We start from the raw sequence: 21,825 nt of genomic DNA, 5'->3' as shown, positions 1-21,825 counted from the left end.
ATGGGATTCGACTCGATATCAGAGAGTATCCGATGGCTTTGTAACCTCAGTGTAATAATGCAACGGAGCTAAGAGCCATGATCCGATTCAAATGGTTCAAATGGCTCTAAGCACTATGGGAGTTAACATCTGATGTCATCAGCCCCCTAGACTTAGAACTACACTACTGGCCATTAAAATTGCTACACCACGAAGATGACGTGCTACAGACGCGAAATTTAACCGACAGGAAGAAGATGCTGTGATATGCAAATGATTAGCTTTTCAGAGCATTGACACAAGGTTGGCGCCGGTGGCGACACATACAAAGTGCTCATACACAAACAGCAGTTGGCCGGCGTTGCCTGGTGAAACGTTGTTGTGATGCCTCGTGTAAGGAGGAGAAATGCGTACCATCACGTTTCCGACTTTGACAAACGTCGGATTGCAGCCTATCGCGATTGCGGTTTATCGTATCACGACACTGCTGCTCGCGTTGGTCGAGATCCAATGACTGTTAGCAGAATATGGAATCGGTAGCTTCAGGAGGGTATACGGAACGCCGTGCTGGATCCCAACGGCCTCGTATCACTAGCAGTCGAGATGACAGGCATCGTATCTGCATTGCTGTAACTGATCGTCCAGTCACGTCTCGATCCGTGAGTCAACAGATGGGGACGTTTGCAAGACAACAACCATCTGCACGAACAGTTCGATGACATTTGCAGCAGCGTGGACTATTAGCTAGGAGACCATTGCTGCGGTTACCCTTGACGCTGCATCACAGACAGGAACGCCTGCGATGGTGTACTCAACGACGAACCTGCGTGCACGAATGGCAAAACGTCATTTTTGCGGATGAATCCAGGTTCTGTTTACAGCATCATGATGCTCGCATCCGTGTTTGGCGACATCGCGGTGAACGCACATTGGAAGCCCGTATTCGTCATCGCCATACTGGCGTATCACCCGGCGTGATGATATGGGGTGCACTGGTTACACGTCTCGGTCACCTCTTGTTCGCATTGACGGCACTTTGAACAGTGGACGTTACATTTCAGATGTGTTACGACCCTTGGCTCTACCCTTGATTTGATCCGTGCGAATCCCTACATTTCAGCAGAATAATGCACGACCGCATGCTGCAGGTCTTACACGGGCCTTTCTGGATACAGAAAATGTTCGACTGCTGCCCTGGCCAGCACATTCTCCAGATCTCTGACCAACTGAAAACGTCTGGTCAATGGTCGCCGAGCAACTGGCTCGTCACAACACGCCAGTCACTACTCTTGATGAACTGTGGTATCGTGTTGAAGTTGCATGGGCAGCTGTACCTGTGCACGCCATCCAAGTTCTGTTCGACTCAATGCCCAGGCGTATCAAGGCCGTTATTACGGCCAGAGGTGGTTGTTCTGGGTACTGATTTCTCAGGATCTATGTACTCAATTTGTGTGAAAATGTAATCACATGCCAGTTCTAGCATAACATATTTGTCCAATGAATAACCGTTTATGATCTGCATTTCTTCTTGGTGTAGCAATTTTAATGGCACGTAGTGTACTTAAACCTAACTAAACTAAGGACATCACACACATCCATTCCCGAGGCAGGATCCGAACCTGCGACCGTAGCAGCCGCGTGGTTCCTGACTGAACTGCCTAGAACCGCTCGACCACAGCGGCCGGCCCACGTTCCGAGCTCTATACAGAAAGTTCAAATGTAGGCCAGAAAATCAATCATAATTATATTAAAAACGTATAAAGAAAATAAATGAAGTCAACTAACATGTCACAGAACCACTTAATAATTCCAGATAATGTAAATAAGTTATACAAAACTGCAACCAGTCCCGTTTTTTAAATAATTATGTTTTATTCCATGAACCGGTTTTCGAACTTTTTCAGGTTCATCTTCAGATGGTTTCAGGAAGTTATATCATTACTGTTAGAATAATGCTGGGTGCTGGCTCCATGATAAAAAGATGGAACCCACTTTAATGTATCGCCATGACTATAGATTATCTGTCGATATGGACGTAAATTTAGTTTTTTACTTACTGCGACAGTACAGGCGGCTTTTTTCGGTTAGTGTCCATCTGTCTGCCTCCATTTTGACGTCCAGTTGTTATATCACTACACACACTTCCACACAAACTATATTAATTTACACTCGGAAAGCGCGACTTTTCCAGCATCCAGGATGCGGTTTACAATTGTTGCTTGTAACAAAGATCTTGACAAAAAGACATGGCATACGGCAACTTCGCAGAAAGATGTAATTTGTTCTTCTTTACATGTACTGAAGTCGATGTAAGGGCAAATATTTTCATCAGACTGGCGATAACATGAGAGTACAGAATAAAATAAATAATTAAAGTTTAGACTAGGATCTTTATATTTAAATTTAAATTAATAATAGTTTAATAAGAAATAACTTACTCAAACATGGGACGATGGGTAGAGCTGAAATCTATGAATTTCAAATGGTTCAAATGGCTCTGAGCACTATGGGACTTAACATCTGTGGTCATCAGTCCCCTAGAACTTAGAACTACTTACACCTAACTAACCTAAGGACATCACACACATCCATGCCTGAGGTAGGATTCGCACCTGCGACCGTAGCGGTCACGCGGTTCCAGACTGAAGCGCCTAGAACCGCACGGCCACACCGGTGAAATCTATGAACTCATAGAGACTAAATCTACATCCATATCGACAGATAAGCTACAGCCATGGCAATAGATTAAAGTGTGTTCCATCTTTTTGTCATAGAGCCAGCACCCAGCATTATTCTAGCAGTAATGATGTAACTTCCTGAAACCATCTGAAGATGAACCTGAAGAGGTTCGAAAACTGGTTCATGGAATAAATCATAATTATTCAAAAAAGTGACTGGTTGCAGTTTTGTATAACTTATTTACATTCAATATACAGTCATGGTTCTAAAATATCCGTAATGGATAAGCATAATTCCAGATAATGCTTTTTTCCCAAGGCAATTGAAGATAACAGATTGGTCATAGGGGTTTGGGACACAGTCTAAAATAAGGGGCTTGTGCAGACTGGTGGAACGAGGGCGAAAGGAAGGCAGTGATGATTAGGTGCGAGTTGTGCTAGACGCTGGTTGCAGCCGCTACTGTGCGCGGGCAGGCAGGCCGGGTCCCCGCCTGATTGGCCGTGGGCCGCGCCTTTGCCGCTGTATTGGGAGCGGCGCTGGCGGAGCAGCGCGCCGCATTGTGTCTCGGATGCACCTGTTGTTCCCGCGACTCACAATGGAGTCACACCGATGAGCACGGCCGTGTGTCGCGCAGAGCCGCGCCGCCCGCTCAGCCTCGCTCAATATCTCGTTCTGCCCGCACGGCGCCCCTTACTCAGCCGCTCCGTCTCGTCCCAGCCTCAAAGTCTGCCTGTGCACACAGTGCAAATCCTTTTGAAATTTCGCCTCCTGAGAAGGACCATCCACGAGCACCCTTCTGGCCGGCAGACTGGCCGGACAACGGCTGCACCGCACATTCCACCCATCCCAATAACTACCGATCTCCTTCACTGGTGACATCATTTTCCAAAACTTTTGAGAAGGTGTTGTTGTTGTTGTGGTCTTCAGTCCTGAGGCTGGTTTGATGCTGCTCTCCACGCTACTCTATCCTGTGCAAGCTTCTTCATCTCCCAGTACGTACTGCAGCCTACATCCCTCTGAATCTGCTTAGTGTATTCATCTCCAGGTCTCCCTCTACGATTTTTACCCTCCCTTGATGCCTCAGAACATGTCCTACCAACCGATCCCTTCTTCTAGTCAAGTTGTGCCACAAACTCCTCTTCTCCCCAATCCTATTCAGTACCTCCTCATTAGTTATGTGATCTACCCGTTTAATCTTCAGCATTCTTCTGTAGCACCACATTTCGAAAGCTTCTATTCTCTTCTTGTCCAAACTAGTTATCGTCCATGTTACACTTCCATACATCGCTACACTCCATACATAAACTTTCAGAAACGACTTCCTGACACTTAAATCTATACTCGATGTTAACAAATTTCTCTTCTTCAGAAACGCTTTCTTTGCCATTGCCAATCTACGTTTTATATCCTCTCTACTTCGACCATCATCAGTTATTTTGCTCCCCAAATAGCAAAACTCCTTTACTACTTTAAGTGTCTCATTTCCTAATCTAACTCCCTCAGCATCACCCGACTTAATTCGACTACATTCCATTATCCTCGTTTCGCTTTTGTTGATGTTAATCTTATATCCTCCATTCAAGACACTGACCATTCCGTTCAACTGGTCTTGCAAGCCCTTTGCTGTCTCTGACAGAATTACAATGTCATCGGCGAACCTCAAAGTTTTTATTTCTTCTCCATGGATTTTAATACCTACTCCGAATTTTTCTTTGTTTCCTTTACTGTTTGCTCAATATACAGATTGAACAAAATCGGGGAGAGGCTACAACCCTGTCTCACTCCATTCCCAACCACTGCTTCCCTTTCAGACCCCTCGACTCTTATAACTGCCATCTGGTTTCTGTACAAATTGTGAATAGCCTTTGACTCCCTGTATTTTACCCCTGCCACCTTTAGAATGTGAGAGAGAGTATTCCAGTCAACATTGTCGAAAGCTTTCTGTAAGTCTACAAATGCTAGAAACGTAGGTTTGCCTTTTCTTAATCTAGCTTCTAAAATAAGTCTTAGGGTCAGTATTGCCTCACGTGTTCCCATATTTCTACGGAATCCAAACTGATCTTCCCCGAGGTCGGCTTCTACTAGTTTTTCCATTCGTCTGTAAAGAATTCGCGTTAGTATTTTGCAGCCGTGACTTATTAAACTGATAATTCGGTAATTTTCACATCTGTCAACGCCTGCTTTCTTTGGGATTGGAATTATCATATTCTTCTTGAAGTATGAGGATATTTCGCCTGTCTCATACATTTTGCTCACCAGATGGTAGAGGTTTGTCAGGACTGGCTCATACATCTGCATTTCCTAGTCATCGATTTCAAACAAGCCTTTGACAGCATAAATCGGCAAGAACTATACGGAGTACTGAAAGAAGTTGGCATATGGGCTAAATTAATAAGACTAATCAGAATGACAATGACAGAGACAAGAGCAAAAGTAAAGGTCCTTAGCAGAACAAGTGAAAGCTTTGACTTTAATAAATGTGTGTAGCAAGGGGACAGTCTCTCCACTGTACTATTCAATATAGCCCTGCATAGTGTAGTAAATAAAATCAACAAAAGAGGCACCATATTTATGAAAACTAGCCAGATATGTGCGTACGCTGATGACTTTGCTATAGTAGGAAGAAATACCAATACACTCCTAGAAATATACCGGGCAATGGAAACAGAAGCCTTAAAAATTGACGTCATAGTAAATGAAAACAAAACAAAATATATGGTAATGTCACAATCTGAGGCCAGAAGAACCCCTAAAAACCTAAACATCAATGGGAAATGCCTCAATGGAGTGTCCACTTATAACTACTTGGGAGCCCTAATAACAGATGATAACAGTATTGGAAAGGCTATAAGGGAAAGAATTCATGCAGGAAACAGAGCTTTCTTTGCAAATATGCAGCTTTTCAAAAATAGCCTTGTTACAAGAAAAACTAAACTGCTAATATATAACTCCCTAGTCCGCCCAGTTATCACATACGGCTCAGAGGTATGGACGTTGACAGAACACGATAAAAATGCACTAAGAAGCGTTGAACAGAAAATACTTCGCAAAATCTATGGGCCAATGAGGGAGGAAGAAGGCTGGAGAATACGCTACAATGCCGAATTACAAGAGTTAATACAAGGCAGGGACATAGTAAAATCCGTGAAATCACAGCGAATACAATGCCTAGAACACTTGGAGAGAATGGCAGAGGATAGAATCCCAAAGAAAATGATGAAAGCTATGATTCATTCAGTTAGGCGAAAAGGGAGACCTAGAAGAAGATGGATCGACAAGGTAATAATGGATATCACCAATATGGGAGTCCGGGGGTGGAAAAGAGCAGCAAATAACCGAGAAGTGTGGAGGAAGATTGTTGAAGAAGCCAAGGCTCACCAAGGGCTGTAGCGCTACTGAAGAAGAAGTAACAATTATTGAACCGTATCAAAAGAAAACTCAATTAAACTACGGCGTGCACGCACTTTATTCAACGTGCCCACGTGAATAGTAAACGATTGTGAAAACTGAGTTGGCCTCTTAGTAACAAATAATCCTCAGTTACTAACGAGCATCAAAGCGGATACAGGGATTAGTGAAAACAGGGTTGTGGTAGCGAGATTGAATATTGCAACCTCCAAATCCTACAAAAATAAACGAAAAATATACTTATTCAAAAAAGCAGATAAAAATTCACTTTACGCTTTCCTGAGAGACAATCTCCATTCCTTCCAAATTGGTTCAAGTGGCTCTGAGCAATATGGGACTTAACTTCTGAGGTCATCAGTCCCCTAGAACTTAGAACTATTTAAACCTAACTAACCTAAGGACATCACACACATCCATGCCCGAGGCAGGATTCGATCTTGCGACCGTAGCGGTCACGCGGTTCCAGACTGTAGAGCATAGAACCGCTCGGCCACCCCTGCCGGCTCTTTCCAAATTATCAATATAAGTGTAGACAGATGTTGCTTGAACTCGGAGAAATACTAACAGCAGCAATTGAGAGATTTATAACAAATTAATTAACAAAAGACGAAGCTGATCCTACTTGGTACACACAACGGGTCAGAACACCGTTGCAGACGCAACAACAATAAAATAAACATGCCAAATTTAAACAGACGCAAAATCACCAAGACTGTCCATCTTTTACAGAATCTCACAAATTAGCACGGTCTTCAATGCGAGATGCTTATAATAGTTTCCTCAACGAAATTTTGCTTCGAAACCTGGCAGAAAATCCAAAGAGATTCTGGTCGTACGCTAGAGGAAAGACACAATCAGTGCCTTCTCTGCACGATAGCAATGGTGACACAACCGAAGACAGTGCTGACAAAGCAGAGTTACTAAACGCAGCCTTCCGAAATGCCTTTACAAAAGAAGAAATAAATATTCCAGAATTCGAATGAAGAACAGTTGTCAACATGAGTGACGTAGAAGTAGATATCCTCGGAGTAGTGAAGCAACTTAAATCACTCGATAAAAGCAAGTCATCTGGTCCACACTGTCTACCAATTAGGCTCCTTTCAGACTATGCTGATGCAATAGCTCCATACTTATCAATCACATACGACTGTTCGCTCGTCGAAGTATCCATACCCAAATATTGCAAAGTTGCACAGGTCACACTACTGTTCAGGAGAGGTAGTAGGAGTAATCCACTAAATTACAGGCCCATATCGTTAAAGTCGATATGCAGCAGGACTTTGGAACATATATTGCGTTCGAACATTATGAATTACCTCGACGAAAACGGTCTATTGACACACAGTCAGCACGGATTTAGAAAACATCGCTCTTGTGAAACACGACTATCTCTTTACTCGCACGAAGTGTTGAGTGCTACTTACAAAGTATTTCAGATCGATTCCGTATTTATGGATTTCCGGAAGGCTTTTGACACTGTACCAAACAAGTGGCTTGTACTGAAGTTGCGTGCTTATGGAATATCGTCTTAGTTATGTGACTGTATTCGTGATTTCCTGTCAGAGAGTTCACAGTTCGTAGTAATTGACGGAAAGTCGTCGAGTAAAACCGAAGTGATTTCTAGCGTTCCCCAAGGTAGCGATATAGGCCCTTTGCGAATTTGGAGACAATCTGAGCTGCTGTCTTCGGTTGTTTGCAGATGACGCTGTCGTTTATCGACTACTTAAGTCTTCAGAAGATCAAAACAAATTGCAAAACGATTTAGAAAAGATCTCTGTATGGTGCGAAAATAGGCAGTTGACCCTAAATCACGAAAAGCATGAGGTCATCCACATGAATGCTAAAAGGAATCCGTTAAATTTCGGTTACAAGATAGATCAGTCAAATGTAAAGGCCGTAAATTCAGCTAAATACCTAGGAATTGCAATTACGAACAACTTAATTTGGAAGAAATACATAGAAAATGTTGTGGGGAAGACAATCAAAGACTGCGTTTTATACTTAGAAAATGTAACAGATCTACAAAGAAGACTGCTTACACTACGCTTGTCGGTCCTCTTTTAGAATACCGCTGCGTAGTGTGGGATCCTTATCAGATAGAATTGACGGAGTACATCGAAAACGTTCAAAGAAGGGCAACACGTTTTGTATTATCGCGAAATAGGGGAGAGAGTGTCACTGAAATGACACAGGATTTGGGACGGACACTATTAAAACAAAGGCGTTATTATTTGTGGCGGAATCTTCTCACGAAATTCCAATCACCAACTTTCTCCTCCGAATGTGACAATATTTTCTTGAGCCGATCTACATAGGGACAAACGATTACCGTAAAATAAATCAGAGCTGGTTCGGAAAGATATAGGTGTTCGTTCTTTCCGCGCGCTATACGAGATTGGAATAACAGGGAGTCGTGAAGGTGGTTTGATGAATCCTCTCCCAGGCCCTTAAATGTGATTTGCAGAGTGTCCATGTAGATGTAGATATAGATGTAAACATCACTACTGATATTCGGATTTAGGGTACGGGTTGTTCAATAAGACTGCCCCACTTGGCGATGATATGGCGCAGACGAGTAGCAAAATTCTGCACGACCCGCTGAAGTGTCGGAACGTCGATGCTGTCGATGACTTCCTGAATAGTTGTTTTCAGCACAGTAATGGTTCAAATGGCTCTGAGCACTATGGGACTTAACATCTGAGGTCATCAGAAGTACTTAAACCTAACTAACCTAAGGACATCACACATATCCATGCACGATGCAGGATTCGAACCTGCGACCATAGCGGCTGCGCGTTTCCAGACTGAAGCGCCTAGAACCGCTAGGCCACAACGACCGGCGCACAGCAATGGTTTTGGAATTATTGCTGTACTTCTTGTCTTTAGTGTAGCCTCACAAAAAGGAGCCTTTCGTGTTCAGATCCGGAGAAGATGGCGGCCAATCGAGGCCCATACCAGTGGCCTTTGGATACCCCAGAGGCAGAATTGAGTTCCCAATGTGCTCCTCTAGGACATCGTTCTCCTGCTTCTATGGGACCGAGCTGTGTCTTGCATGAATCACATCTTGTCGGAATCATGATAGCTTTGGATAATGGGGATGAGGTTATCTTCCAAAACTTTCACGTAACATTCAGTAGTCAGCGTGCCATCAAGGAATATCGCACCGATCATTCTGTGACTGGACATTGCACACCACACAGTCTCCTGTTGAGGGTGAAGAGACTTCTTGATCGCGAAATGCGGATTCTCAGTCCTCTAAACGCGCCACTTTTACTTATTGACGATCCAACCTAAATGAAAGAGGAAGTCTTCAACAACAATTTCTTGCAGTGTCTCCCGGTTGATTCCCACGTGTTGTGCAGCTCGTCTGATCGATTACCTAGGGCTGGTTTGAAACACAGCGCGCCTCTTTTTGATGTTTTCAGGTGTTTAACGCTTTTTATACGACCAACATTTCCAACACTGCCATCACGAACACTATCAGTTCTCTCAACTTGCTAATCAAATTCTTGAGTGTTAGCACACTTGGACTGGTTGTCTTCAGCTTGAACTCGGTCGCAAACTCCCTGTGAGCATCAGTTAGGGCTGTTATTGAACGCAAAGTAGGCCTTCACTAGCGCTGTACCGTGAGATTTTCATACTGACAGTGTGAATTACAATATTCTCGTAGATAAACTGAAGTTTTATGGTGTAACATAGTGACTTCGTCAAGCACAAAACGCACCTATGAAACCAACAGTATCTGTCCAAATTAATCCTCACCACAAAGGAAGAGGGAATAATAAAATTAATGCTCTAGCTCTGATCACAGATTCGAACTCCAAATAAAATTCCGAGTAAACTGATACCTAACTGAGCCCAGTCGAATAATTAATTAACAATTCATGAATATTAATTACTGGATTAATTTTCCCAAGTCCACAGGCACTACCGAGCTGTTGTCTAGATGGATGACCATCGGATGGATGCGGCAAGACAAATTTAAAATTCATCGTTTAATTAATATGGCCGTTTCTTCGAATCGTCGTTGCAGCTACGCGGTGCCGGAGGCACACACAGTTGTCCAGCGTTCTGAGAATTCGAGCCAGTGCAGGTCATCCAACTTGAGGGCCGGAACTCAGCCACTCCAAGCGGTCATGAACGCAGGAACGCTTCCACGTCTCATCGCTGTTAGGTTGGCTACAAGAACCTTTTCGTGTACCTTGGAGGTGCACCGTAACTCATCGGCTGAGTCTCTAAATAACCTGGGGATCAGCTGTCCAGCCCATTCCGTTGAAGTTTCTAGAGTTGTCAACATTACGAACTTCAGCAAACGGTAGTTACCGCCATTTAGTAACTTCTGCATCCCATTACCTTGGGAACAGCCTAGGTTAGTCGTCCGCAGACCAATCGCAATGATTGCGACTGTACTACCTCTATGTGTCCGCCCCAAGATACTAGCGTTGGAGATCGACATGTAGCCTGTTAGACTGTTTTGGCCGCTTCATGTCACTGTTACCTTAAGCGTGACCTCATGTTTAGTATCTCCTGTTATAAGGACAGCCCTTCTGTGCTTTCTCTGGCGACTGGTTTTTCTTTTCAAGACGGTTCCGTAGTGTGAACTTGTGTACGTTCAAATTGTCCAACAGCAAGTCTATTGCTCGCCGGGCTGCTGCAGTCTGTGAGTGATAATTTATGGAAACTTATGACAAGGCTACCTCTCGTTTATGTCTTCATTATTGAATATATGTTCCTCCAGAATATTCTGACTTGCATTGCCTGCAGTTTTCCTACTGCCCCCTTTGTAAATCAATTCCTTACTAGGCGATGAAACATCTGCGTAAGGAACGAAGTCCAACGCCTGGGACAGAAGGTCCGCAGGTGAGTGTTCTGTAAGGGAACAACGTTAGTCGGTGCTCCTTTGCTAATCTGCTCCACTCAGTCATCAACACCCAAAGACTATAATGGGAATAATGATATAGACAACCAGCGTCTAATTAAAAGAATGCAGAAAATTGTTCTTCGTAATTCAACAGATGTGGTCTGGGGACAATATTCTGACTGAGAAGAAATCAGATATGGGGTTTCCCAAGGCTGAATCTTAGGTCCCCTGTTGCTCCTCACGTATGTAAACGACCTTCCGTCTAATATACAACAAACAGAATTAATTCTTTTTGGAGATGACACCAGTGTTCCAACAATCCAAGCATACGCACAGAAACAGAAAAAATCATAACAATGTTCTTAATAGTCACATTTGGCCAGGTTCTTGCGAATGGTCTCACCCCCAATTTTCAAAAAGACACATCGTAATCGGTTCTGCACATCTAGGCCACATGTAGGGCAATGACTCTTCGTAATGCCCACATAGCTGTACGATTTTACAACGAAACTGCATAAGAATACAACATCATTTTTGCGAAGAGTTTCAAAAACTTGGAATTTATAGGATAATACTGGTGTTTTTTATTCTTTCTTTAACGTCCACTCCTCAATACTTTTCTCGAAAGAACTGGCAAATAATATCTGGAATAAATTTTAATAATCATTCTTTGCATTCGGAATGTTTGTCTCGGCTGTCAGTAGGGCCACATAATCTATAATTTCAACTCGGCAAACATTTTCAATTACAGTAACCACGTTACACCCTAATAGCAATCGATAAATTACAATTAAAGGCAACAATGACAAATACGTTTGTCGTTTCGGAAAGCACGAGTATGTTCTTTTAGAAAAGTCAACTTTTACGCAGTACTCACTGTTATTATCTATGTCAATGCTGTATACAAACTGTCAAGTTTATAAGTACTTTAAAACAAATAAAATGGTGTTTGTAATAAGATAGTATGAAAAAGGCGTCTCTAATTCGTTGATTAATACGTTAGCTTCGTAAAATATAGGTGTGTAGCTAGGCATCCGCGATGCCCTTTTGCCTATGATATTTAAAAGACTCTTTTGTGTTAAAATTTTCCACACTTTGTGAGTTTCAGCGCGAAAGCGTTTTGCGGTGTCAGAAGCAGGTTAAAAAATCAATCTAACGATACGTCATTCACCCAGTCACGATTAGTATGCGTTGATAAAAAGGGCTGTTCACTTGAGAAATAATATTTACGATTGGGAAGCAATATTAGTTTTTCCATCTGGCAATGAAAAGTTGATTACATCTACAGCAACAATCTATTTGCGCCAAATAAGGAGCGACTAGAGAGGCTGTTAAAGCTCGTTGCAAGTTTGTCTAAAAACATCAATATTGAGTCCGTCCACAAAATGTTGAGACTCTTAATGTTATTAAAGGGATGCTGCAGCACGCCATATGCAAGCTCGAAGGAGGTGAAAGTAAAGTTGGTCGCCTTTGCAGCTCACACTGTGTCAGGCAGACAATGGATTTAACATTGTATTCCAACCACACATGTGTTTCAATGATGACGAACCACGTCCTGGTAGAAAGGCATATAATCTTCATTTCGTGTGTCCGCTGTCGTTGCTTGGTCGCTGAACGGCTTATCATTATGTTGTTTGTGCATGAGAGCCGTCTCAGTGACTAAATAAAGAGTTTTGATTCTCTGACATAGGCGATTCGTTCTCATTATTTAACACACACACACAAACAAACACACACACACTCACTCACACACACACACACATATATATATATATATATATATATATATATATATATATATATATATATATATATATATTGTTGGGAAAATGTGATATAAACTTTCAGGTGTAATGGAGAAGAGTAGAAGTATTGATCCGAGTGGGAATCATAATACAGTAACGAATTAATCGGAAAAAATACAGGTGCACACATTTTTGTAATAATTTTGTTTACATGTAGTTAGGGTTACCGCATTCTGAAATCCTTAAATCATGACACCCTCGTCGCGAATGATGAAAACGCTTTTGGGATCTCGATAAGAGGGTAGAATAAGGTAAACATTGCTTGACATCATATTGTAGATAGCGGCGCTAAAATGTAGCGTACTCAGGTAACCGGTGCTATATTGGGATGTTTTTTGGTTTCAAATAAGAAAGTACGATTGTTGTTAAACAGTGACTGTTACGTTCCTATCGAGATCCAGAGTAATCCCTTTACGACTGCCGAGTGGGACATTATTAGTACAGAATGAGATTTTCACTCTGCAGCGGAGTGTGCGCTGATATGAAACTTCCTGGCGGATTAAAACTGTGTGCCCGACCGAGACTCGAACTCGGGACCTTTGCCTTTCGCGGGCAAGTGCTCTACCAACTGAGCTACCGAAGCACGACTCACGCCCGGTACTCACAGCTTTACTTCTGCCAGTACCTCGTCTCCTACCTTCCAAACTTTACAGAAGCTCTTCTGCGAACCTTGCAGAACTAGCACTCCTGAAAGAAAGGATATTGCGGAGACATGGCTTAGCCACAGCCTGGGGGATGTTTCCAGAATGAGATTTTCACTCTGCAGCGGAGTGTGCGCTGATATGAAACTTCCTGGCAGATTAACACAGAGTGCCCGACCGAGACTCGAACTCGGGACCTTTGCCTTTCGCGGGCAAGTGCTCTACCAACTGAGCTACCGAAGCACGACTCACGCCCGGTACTCACAGCTTTACTTCTGCCAGTACCTCGTCTCCTACCTTCCAAACTTTACAGAAGCTCTACTGCGAACCTTGCAGAACTAGCACTCCTGAAAGAAAGGATATTGCGGAGACATGGCATAGCCACAGCCTGGGGGATGTTTCCAGAATGAGATTTTCACTCTGCAGCGGAGTGTGCGCTGATATGAAACTTCCTGGCAGATTAAAACTGTGTGCCCGACCGAGTTCGAGTCTCGGTCGAGCACACAGTTTTAATCTGCCAGGAAGTTTCATTATTAGTACAGTTTTATGTTTTCATGTGGCTATAATACATATGAAACGAACAAAATAAAAACTATTACCCACATAATAACGTCTACATTACTATAGAGCCAATGTCTCACGTGTATTTTTCACTGGACTGGAATTTGTTTAAAAGTTAGTTTGTTGAGACAAACAGAATTTTGTACAAATTAAATTTTACCATTTGCAATCAGTTTTACAGATTCATCTGTTAGTCTATTTCTCTCCTTTGTGCAGTGAAATGAAATGTGGACTTTGTCCACTAACTCTGCGTTAAGGAGAGCAACCCTCAACAGAAGCGTTAAGGGCTTGCACTGAAAAATGAGAACTACACAGTTTTAATTAATTCACTAAAATGTTCTTCACTAATACAAGTCTCAATGTACTTGCATTTCTTCTGGGTTGGTTCAGATTTTCCATCATATGTGAGTACGGATATTTTTTTTAAATATGAAAAGTGATCAAAACGCTTTTCATCATGAATTTCAATATTTTTATCCAACAAAAATTTAATAGATTCTTCCATATAAATCCATGATGGAATAATTCAATAACGACGTTTCGAAATGAAAACAAAAATGAAAAGATCTTAACTTTCAAAACTAAAAAATGCTCACATCAGCAGTAATCGTAAAAATGCGCTACGCTAAACGTCGAAAATGCGAACATGTCCGCATAAATGTGGACGTATGGTAACCCTATATGTACTGCTTTCTTTTTTACATCAGTTGCCAAAGCGGTGGGAGCTGACAGCATACACGTACTATACGTTTTCCCTGTTAACTGGCTGAAAAAATAGCCGAGGCTCTATAAACGACGGATATCAAATATCACAAATTTTTATTTGTGGGATATCCACAACTGTTTTGCAACACGTTTATTGTAATGAAATACGTCACATTTGTAAAATACTTTATTGACCGAAATCTTGCACGACAGAAGTCGCTATGCACTAGATGGGCTGTTGTTCGATCATTTTATCTGTTTTTCAATTTTTAAATGATAATGTTGGATTTTTTAAATTTCTTAATTGCTTAATTACACCTGTTGTTTTACTTCAGATTTCATGTACACATGATGATTGGGCTAAGATTGTGAAACCGAGGTAATGTATAGTGATTTATGTCGTGCAAGGCTTCGATCAGTAAAGTATTTTACAAATAGGGCGAATCTCACATAGCCCGCTCTTCCTTGGAGTTAAGAATTAAAAAATATTGTGTTATCGTTCCTTATATTTTGTGAGTCTACGGTAGATTAAATTATAACTGTCGCATCGCCGAGGACAAAAATTATTTGCGCCTCATCAATTCTAAAAACGAAAGACCATTTGTACAGATCAGTAACAGAAGAGCAGGACATTACTGACTCACCCCTACTTTAAAGAGGTATTCCTTATGCGTACTGCCGCGACTTAATGAGCGTCCGACTTTAGCTTTGTTGACTGCGACCAAGTTAGTGCAGTCAGCTCGTAGAGGCGTGCAGAGAAGGGATCGTCGAGAAGCGATAAACCCCGTTCGCCTCCAGCGCCATTAATTCCGGCAGGACCTAGACGGCGCGTCCCTGGAGCCGTGATTTACGTAGTTGCGCGCCGCGCTAACTTTCCCGGAGAAGAGAAAGGGAAGGCACGCGGGCGCGCGAAAAAAGGAAGAAATTGATTAAAGTTTTCGCGAGATAGTCGCGAAGCGTTTTATATTTCATTTCCTTGTTATTCGGCGACCAGGGGCGTGGCTTTATGGACTGTTTTATTGGCTGCAGGGCGCCGAAGCTGCATGCTCTGCCCCCCCCCTCCCCCCTCCCTCTGCGATGCCATTCTTCATGAAAAGAATTACAAGTGCGACGCCGCCGCCGCCGCCGCCGCCGCCGCCGCCGCCGCCTGATGTGGAAGACTCCAAGGGCGGGCGCCCCTCTGCCGGCTGGAATTTGCAACACAATAGGCGCGTCCTCACGCAGCCATTACAAGGACGCGCGCGCCCGATATTAAGAACAGCTATCGTCATAATCAGATGCGGCGAGCGGAAGGTGGTCCTTTGTGGCGCCAAGATATTCCGCTCGCGGCTTAATGGCGGCACGGGAAGCCTCCTACGCTGACGCGGCTGCAGCCCGCGTGTGCCGAGTTGGCCTGCTCGCTTCATCCCCCCCAGTGCGCGCGGGTCCCATTTAGCGGCTCGCGATTATCTGTCACGTGCATCGTGATTTATAGGCCACAAGCGATCGCTTTGGTTGTTGCTGAGACGTCGCCACTGGGGTGGACCAGGCTGCTTTGTAGCAGACGTGTAATAACAACCTCTACATTCGACGCAACACACTGGCGGAAGCGAACTTATGTGGCATTTGAAGGAATCATTCAACTTTTACGAGAGGTGGTCAATAAGTAACGCAACAATTTTTTTTTCTCTGCCCGTTACGGTTGAAAAAAATGCGTTGTTGTGGAACATCATGGAATGTTCCCGCTTCAGCCCCTATAGTGTCATGGAGTTCCCATAGGTGTGGCACTATACGTAGTCTTTACAGTGGTGTCTATAATGGAGCCGCATTCCAAGCAGAGAGCTCTCATTGAGTTTCTTTCGACGGAAAACCAGACCATCGCAGATATTCATAGGCGTTTGCAGAATCTCTACGGAGACAAAAGCACGGTGAGTCGCTGGGCTAGACGTCTGTCATCATCGCAACAAGGTCGCGCAGACCTGTCCGATCTGCCCCGTGCTGGGCGGTCGCGCACAGGTGTAACTTCTGCAGTGTTGGAACGTGTGGACACTCTCCTTCGAGGTGACTGACGGACCACAATCAAACACCTCGCTACACAACCACACATCTCTGTTGGTAGTGCTGACACACTCGTCCACCAATTGGGTACTCAAAGGTGTGTGCCCGCTAGGTCCCTCGGCGCCCAACAGGAAACCATGAAGAGCAACCAAGGACCATCTGTACGGAATTGCTTGCGCGTTACGGGAATGATCTTGGCTAGTTTTGTCGAAAATCGTTACAGGCGATTAAGCTTGGATTCATCACTTCCAACCAGAAACAAAACGGCATTCCATGGAGTGGCGTCATATCACCCCTCCTCCGAAGAAAAAGTTCAAAGCCACACCCTCAGCCGGTAAAGTCATGGCAACGGTCTTCTGTGGCTCAGAAGGGGTTATTCTGTTTGATGTCGTCTTTCATGGAGGAATGAACAACTCTGAAGTGTATTGTGCTATCCTCATGGAAACTGAAGTGTTAGTAGCCACCAAAATACAAACGAACTTCTCCTTATCTATGACAGTGCAAGGCCTCACACAATTCTGTGCACCGGAGAAAGGCTCACAAAACTTCATTGGGCCGGCCGCGGTGGTCTCGCGGTTCTAGGCGCGCAGTCCGGAACCGTGCGACTGCTACGGTCGCAGGTTCGAATCCTGCCTCGGGCATGGATGTTTGTGATGTCCTTAGGTTAGTTAGGTTTAAGTAGTTCTAAGTTCTAGGGGACTAATGACCACAGCAGTTGAGTCCCATAGTGCTCAGAGCCAAAACTTCATTGGACTGTTCTTCCTCATCCACCCTACAGCCCAGATCTCGCACCTTTCGACTTCCATCTTTTTGGCCCAATGATGGATGCACTCCGCGGGTAGGAGAGGTTGTTGATGCAGCAAAACGCTGGCTCCAACTACAACCAGTAAAGTGGTATCATGCGGGCATACAGTCCCTGCCAGTAAGGTGGCGTAACGTCGTCGCATTCAACAGTGATTATGTTGAAAAATAGCGTTTTGTAGCGAAAAGAGTGAGGAACAAAGTAATGTATTGGAATCCTGAATAAAACCACCCTGCATTCAGAACGAAACGGGTTCCATTACCTATTGAATCCCCCTCGCATTAGTCGATTACTCAGTGTTTCCCGGAGATCCTAGACTTCTATTAGTTATGATAAGGAGTACAATGTTTCTGCAGCGTAAAATGTCAATTATTAAAGCCTCACGGTACAAAATATTAGTGATCGCCCATGAAAGAGCACACTGATGGCTTTGGTGCACTGTGGAAAGTGTAAGTCTGGTACCAGGTTGTCATGTGAGTCACCACCGCTGATCTACGTCATGGGACTTAAGTGAACTGTCTGTAACAGTCAATTCATGGGATCGGCACAGTAAGTTGTTGTCTTGCTATGACTGCTGTGGTCTTAAGACTGCTTTGATGCACCTTTTCACGCTGCTTTATACTGTACAAGCCACTTTATCTCCGAATAACTACTGCAACTTCTGAATCTGATTACTATATTCAGCTTTGGCCCCCCTCTACGATTTTTACCCCCCAACCCCTCCCAACCCCTCCCCCATCCCCCCCCCCCCCCCACACACACACACTTCCCTCCAATACTAAATTGGTGATCCCTTGATGTCTCAGAACGTGTCTTATCATCTGACACCTTCTTCCCCAGTCATATTGTAACACAAATTTCTAGTTTCTGCAATTCTGTTCCGTACCTCCTCATTATTTAAGCGATCTGCCCATTTAATCTTCAAAATTCTTCTGTAGCACCACATTTCAAAAGCTTCTATTCTCTTCCCGTCTAAATAGTTCAGCGTCCATGTTTCACTTCCATACATGGCTATACTCCCTACAAATACTTCCAGAAAAGTCTTCCTAATACTTACATCTGTATTCGATGTTAACATATTTCTCTTCTCTAGTTCGGCCTTCATCAGTTATTTTGCTGTCCAAATAGCAAAACTCATCTAGTACTTTAAGTGTCTTGTTACCTAATTTAGTTCCTTAGCATGACCTGATTTAATTCGATTACATTCCATTATACTTGTTTTGTTTTTGTTGATGTTCAGCTTATATCGTCCTTTCGATGCACTGTCCGTTCTGCTGATGAGCCCTTCCAAGTCCTTTACTGTCTCTGACAGTATTACAGTGTCATTGGGAAACCTCTACGTTTTTTGTTTTCCCTCCCTGAGCTTTAATTCATACTCCAAATTCTTCTTTGGTTTCCTTTACTGCTTGCTCAATGTACAGACTGAATAATATCGAGACAGGTTCACAACCACTGCATCCGTTTCATGGTAATGGCCGCTATCGCCAGGGGATCTCAAGTTGATTCCGTATTTATAGATTTCCGGAAAGCTTTTGACACCGTTCCTCACAAGCGACTTCTAATCAAGCTTCGGGCCTAAGGGGTATCGTCTCAGTTGTGCGACTGGATTCGTGATTTCCTGTCAGGAAGGTCGCAGTTCGTTGTAATAGACGGCAAATCATCGAGTAAAATTGAAGTGATATCAGGTGTTCCCCTGGGAAGCGTCCTGGGACCTCTGCTGTTCCTGATCTATGTAAATGACCTGGGTGACAATCTGAGCAGTTCTCTTAGGTTGTTCGCAGATGACGCTGTAATTTATCGTCTAGTAAGGTCATCCGAAGACCAGTATCAGTTGCAAAGCGATTTAGAAAAGACTGCTGTATGGTGTGGCAGGTGGCAGTTGACGCTAAATAACGAAAAGTGTGAGGTGATCCACATGAGTTCCAAAAGAAATCCGTTGGAATTCGATTACTCGATAAATAGTACAATTCTCAAGGCTGTCAATTCAACTAAGTACCTGGGTGTTAAAATTACGAACAACTTCAGTTGGAAAGACCACATAGTTAATATTGTGGGGAAGGCGAGCCAAAGGTTGCGTTTCATTGGCAGGACACTTAGAAGATGCAACAAGTCCACTAAAGAGACAGCTTACACTACACTCGTTTGTCCTCTGTTAGAATATTGCCGCGCGGTGTGGGATCCTTACCAGGTGGGATTGACGGAGGACATCGAAAGGGTGCAAAAAAGGGCAGCTCGTTTTGTATTATCACGTAATAGGGGAGAGAGTGTGGCAGATATGATACGCGAGTTGGGATGGAAGTCATTAAAGCAAAGACGTTTTTCGTCGCGGCGAGATCTATTTACGAAATTTCAGTCACCAACTTTCTCTTGCGAATGCGAAAATATTTTGTTGAGCCCAACCTACATAGGTAGGAATGATCATCAAAATAAAATAATAGAAATCAGAGCTCGAACAGAAAGGTTTAGGTGTTCGTTTTTCCCGCGCGCTGTTCGGGAGTGGAATGGCAGAGAGATAGTATGATGGTGGTTCGATGAACCCTCTGCCAAGCACTTAAATGTGAATTGCAGGGTAATCATGTAGATGTAGATGTAGATGCAGATGTAGATGCCCCTCGACGCTTATAACTGCCGACTGGTTTCTGTGAACGAAATTGCCCGAATTGTTGGTGTAGTAGCACGTACTGTCCAGCGTGTTTACACGGAATGGTACAACACTCGCAGCCCTGAAACACAGCCTAAGAACAGCTGTCGCAGAAACTGACAGGGATCGAAGACGAGTGTCACGCCTTGACAGTTAGAATCAGGTACCAGGAGACGAGATACTGGCGGAATTAAATCTGTGAGGACGGGGCGTGAGTCGTGCACGGTAGCTCAGATGGTAGAGCACTTGCCCGCGAAAGGCAAAGGTCCCGAGTTCGAGTCTCGGTCCGGCACACAGTTTTAATCTGTCAGGAAGTTTCATAGTTAGAATCAGTTTCAAACACGACAGGAGTCCGGGTCCATACTAATCCGGAAGGACGACGGTTCAATCCCGCGTCCGACCATCCTGATTTAGGTTTTCCGTGATTTCCCTAAATCACTCCAGGCAAATGCCGGGATGGTTCCTCTGAAAGGGCACGGCCGACTTCCTTCCCCATCCTTCCCTAATCCGATGAGATCGATGACCACGCTGTCTGGTCTCCTTCCCCAAACCAACCAACCAACCAACCATACTAATCAATGCCCGAGGGTTCATTAAGATGGCAGCTTCATGAAATGGTTTTTCGGGTTGGGTTGCCTCGTAAAGGTCACTTTTCACAGTGGCACATAAAGCTTCATATCTTCAGCAGGTCAAAAAACACAACAATTGGACAACGGTGACAGAAGGCATGCAGCGTGGTTCGACGAGCGGCGATTTTGGCTCATTTTTAATGGTAGAAGGCGTGCAGTTCACCAACGCCCCAATGAGACATTTAATCTGCAGTATGTGGTAGGTGTAGTCCAGACCAGACGTGGTTCTTTGATGTTTTGGGAATACTTTTCGTATAATGATTTGGGCCTACTCATTAAGGTTACCGGAACATGAACCAGGATTTTAATTTCAGCATTCTCGGTCAGCATGTCTTGCCCTTTCTTGTACGTCTTCATCATGAGTATGCTATGGACACTTACAATCGACAACAGAAGTGTTAACGCATACGTTCATGATTCGACGAGCATTCAGGAACCCTATTAAAACACCACCGTCTTGCTAAATTACATAAATGACGTCTGAGACTGTTTGAAACGGCAGGTAAAACGCAGCAATCAACACTCCCGCAGTTTCTCAGCTCTGCGTGATCTAATCTTCAACGACTGGCTTCATCAAGGTGTGGCATAACTGCAGGAACGTGGGGATACTCTTCCTACGTCAGTTGACGCCATTATCGCGGTTGGAGGCGGAGTTCGGCGGTATTTGCGTCATGTGTACAGGGGTTACTAATAATTTTTGTCCTGTTTTGCTCATTTGTATGTTATTTAAAGTATTTGTACAATTTATAAATGGTAACGAAAGTATTCTACAAATTCACTTGTGTTACTTCAACGTAATAGTTGATTATAAACAATGAGAAGACGGAATAAATAAATTATGGTGAAAAAAATTAATCTGCATATGCGTGTGCATGTTCTAGCACAACTCTGCAACACTTGGAACAGCAAACTACACACTACATTCGCGGTGTAATGAATAGTCTATTAAATTTCGAGCACGCAGCCGCGCAAATACAAATTGTATTTTCTCGGCTGCATGCCCGAAGTTTAATGGAATACACAGTACATGATTGAAACTTAACTTTCACGCGACCCCTTCAGCCTCTGTGTACATTG

Source organism: Schistocerca piceifrons, chromosome 2 (genome assembly GCF_021461385.2).
Source record: "Schistocerca piceifrons isolate TAMUIC-IGC-003096 chromosome 2, iqSchPice1.1, whole genome shotgun sequence".
Taxonomy (NCBI): domain Eukaryota; kingdom Metazoa; phylum Arthropoda; class Insecta; order Orthoptera; family Acrididae; genus Schistocerca; species Schistocerca piceifrons.
This window is presented reverse-complemented; position numbering follows the sequence as displayed.